The sequence below is a fragment of the Diachasma alloeum genome, unplaced genomic scaffold (assembly GCF_001412515.2).
Source record: "Diachasma alloeum isolate Michigan unplaced genomic scaffold, Dall2.0 Dall_scaffold_01052, whole genome shotgun sequence".
NCBI classification, from domain to species: Eukaryota; Metazoa; Arthropoda; class Insecta; order Hymenoptera; family Braconidae; genus Diachasma; species Diachasma alloeum.
Window position 1 is genome coordinate 135,157 of NW_021681164.1, and position 4,079 is coordinate 139,235.

The window sequence follows — 4,079 nt, forward strand, 5'->3', positions numbered from 1 at the left end:
CATAACTCGTGAGGTTCAAATACCAGAAGCAGACAGGGCAATCTGAACTATAGGCAAACTGACGAGTCCGTTCCCATTGTAGCTACCCCCACTTTGGCTAATCCTCACACACATCCATATCTCCAACCTCTGAAAACGAAGGGAACGGACTCGTCTGTCCGACAGTTCTTATAGCTACTGGGGGGTATGGAGGAATGCAAATTTGGATTATTGCAATGGCATGAATTTATGCAGAATCATGTGGTGGTCAAATGTATATATAAATACATATATGCAGCACGTTTATAAACATTATTCATTATCAAGTGAAAAAGTGAATTAATCAATTAGGTGTTCGAACACCTTTGACCACCACATGATTCTGCATAAATGCATGCCATTGCAATAATCCAAATTTGCATTTCCCCATACCCCCGTTCCCTTCATTTTCAGAGGTGGGAGATGGATGTGTGTGGGGATTAGCCAAAGTGGGGGTAGCTACGAAGGAAACGGACTCGTCAGTTTGAATATAGCTCAGATTATCCTGTCTGCTTCTGTTATTTGAACCTCACGAGTTATGAATTTTGCAAGGTTTGACCCTCTCCAAAGGCCATCCAGTCTCGGCATCGTTCCGATTGCTTTTGTAAAATCAAAGAGGTAGAACAAGACCGAACAGTGATATTAGCAGCGCTATCTATGATAACTTTCCATATTTGAAATTATCAACATTGTTGAGTTTTACACAATCCCTCCCTATAATTCTTTCCTCATCGCATTTGTTTTGCATAATTGGATGTAAATTAGATGATGTGTCAAATGTCATTGTGTAAGATTAATCATACACAAACCAATGATGTGGGTTGATTGTGTCATTGTGATTGTGCAGAATAATTAACACTGTGTAAAATTTCAGTTGATTCGTCAACAACTTTTTCTCCTGACTGCGTCATATGTTGCACAGTGTATATTGTGGCGTAAAGTGTGTAAGAACTTTTTGTGTAAGTTATCATTGTGATGAATATTATTACATCGTTCAATTATACTGCAGACAGTAAAGTATCAGAATACAGTGTGTCGAAATAAACCGTGATTGAACGTAGTGTGTCAGTATCAATGGTGTTGAACAGGTTGTGTTCATTCGTGAAATGAATGCGCAAATGGAATAAGAATATAGAATTGACTATCTGATTGTGTATAAAATGAAAGATAATTCCATTGAGTCGTACACATTAATATTTAATACATCTCTGAAAATGTCTCCCAGAAATATAAGTATGCACATTGATACTAGTGAGAAAAAAATATTTCAATGAATAAGATTATTTCTACATATTTCAAACTTGATGCACTCATTATTTGATTGACTAGCCACTGAACTGCTTTATGAGTTAATCAATCACGTATCAGTCCTGGTGGTGCTTGTTTCCAAGTGCAAAACTTGGCTGTGTATTCCTTGAATTAACATTATTCTACAAATTTTTGACAATGAACAACCAACAGGAGCAGCTTGCATAAATAATTGCTTCAACACATTATCAACAGTGTATGTAATCAACTCATCGTTGTAAACGCAGCTCATAATACCAAATTTATTCTCAGACAAGTCTTGCACAGTCGCATGTCAATTTTGAAAATGTAGAAAACCCGCCTGATGTTCGTGTTTCCATTGTGTAAGAACGCTCTGTGGCCAGATGAAATGCGGCCAGTTGCTAGAGAGCCGATAAAATTAACATCAGTCATTTGTTTTCAATCAAATTTTATTCGTTTTCCCCCCTCCACTGGGTTCCCACTGTGTCGTTAGTGAGGGGGCTCGGTCACGGGCGGTGGAGGTCTTGAGGACTACTGCCGCCCGTGGTCGCTAAGAGGAGCCCACCCAATCCATGTGTGTGAGCGGCGTAAGCCATGGCCTCGGCCATACCGTACCTAAGGATGCGTGGCACAAGGGAAGCTGTGTCGCTAACGGTGCCTCTCAGAAACCTGGGCAACCTCTGAGAGTAGTCTTGTGTGTAACCCACCNTCTTGGGTGTAACCCACCCGAGACAAGCCAAGCCCTGGGCAATCGCGGCAATGCACCAGGTGAAAACGCTTAACCGCGGTACTCGTGGGACTAAAATGGAAACCAATTTAAAAAATCTTAATATTGAAAAAGCAACTTCGGGTGGGGCCAGCGATGGCGAACACACGAAGTCTGACAAGGCTGACCAGTCTGGTACCGATGTGAATCGGGTCAGACTGAGTGGAGCCGAGAGAAGACGTCGCAAGAGAGCGAAGCTGCATCAAACCTCGGGGGCGATTGCAACCTTGACGGATGCAGCAGCGAAGGTCGATGAGGGAAGGGGGGAGGGGGCTACGAGGAAGGCAATAAAACGCCTTCCATCAGAGCGTACTACGCCAAGCCCCTCAGTCAGACCGAAAGAAAAGAGAATGAGAACGCAGGATCAGGGCACATATGCTCAGAACACTACGAGCTCATTCAAGTTTGCAGTTATGCCGGAGTCATATCCGGATCAGAAACTGGGCACTGAAGAGGTAACGGAGGTGAAGAAACTCCTGAAGGGGACCATTCTGGCGTTACCTGACGGGGTGGAAGCACCCAGCTTCAACGGTGTCTGGGAAAGAGAAGGTGTGGCAATGGTGTGCTGCACTGATGAGGAAACGGGAAATTGGCTGAAAAGCCTTTTCCCCGAAAACAAAATAGCTGGACTTACTGTACGTGTGGTCGCAGCCTCGGAGCTTCCCAAGAAGCACAGGGTTGTACTACACGTGGAAGACCCAGATCTAACCGCTCAAGAAGCACTGTGCTTCCTTGAGAAACAAAATGCAGGACTGCAGGCCAGAGAGTGGGTTGTCGCTCGGGGCAGTGAGAGTAGGGACGCGAAAAGTGCCCACTTCGTTGCGCTGATAGACGACCGATCACTCTCTGTTCTGAAAGCCTGCAACTTCAGACTGCACTGCGGGATTCAAAAAGCTACTGTCAAGCTGCTTGCGAAAGACCGTGGTGAAAGTCAGAAGAAGGGTACATAGAGGTACCAGGAAAGTAGTCATCATTATGGCTGCAACCCGGGTGCACATTGTACAGATAAATTTGCACCACAGCAAAGCAGCCTCGGCTACTCTAGTCAGGCTGTTAGCTGGGATGCAGACTGTCATAGCAATGATCCAGGAACCATGGATAGTGGACAATGCTATTAAGGGCCTCAGTGGTTGTGGCAGAATCTATCACGCAAACACTCAGGAGAAAATTAGATCTTGCATTGTTATTAAAGGACTAGACTCTTTCTTCTGTTCACAGGCTAGTGAGGGAGACCTGGCTGTGGCACAAGTGGATCTGGGCCTGGGACAAGGCGAGGAAATGAGCCTGGTTGTAGGGTCAGTTTACATGCCCTATGACTCGGCTGAACCACCTCCTTCGAAAAAAGTAAAGGACCTATGCAACCATGTGAAGGAAAGGGGCCTTGAACTCCTGCTAGGTTGTGATGTCAACTTGCACCATGTAGCATGGGGCAGCACCGGCATGAACGGCAGGGGGGAAAGCCTCCAGGAATTCATAATGGGGGCCGGTCTAAACATCCTTAATAGGGGGTCAGAACCTACCTTCATAGATCGGAGACGACAGGAGGTCATAGATATCACTCTGGGGACGGATAGAGTGGCAGACATGATTGNGACTCGGCTGAACCACCTCCTTCGAAAAAAGTAAAGGACCTATGCAACCATGTGAAGGAAAGGGGACTTGAACTCCTGCTAGGTTGTGATGCCAACTCGCACCATGTAGCATGGGGGAGCACCGGCATTAACGGCAGGGGGGAAAGCCTCCAGGAATTCATAATGGGGGCCGGTCTAAACATCCTTAATAGGGGGTCAGAACCTACCTTCATAGATCGGAGACGACAGGAGGTCATAGATATCACTCTGGGGACGGATAGAGTGGCAGACATGATTAAAGACTGGAGGGTCTCAAAGGACCTCTCAGCATCCGATTATCGCNCACGTGGAAGACCCAGATCTAACCGCTCAAGAAGCACTGTGCTTCCTTGAGAAACAAAATGCAGGACTGCAGGCCAGAGAGTGGGTTGTCGCTCGGGGCAGTGAGAGCACTG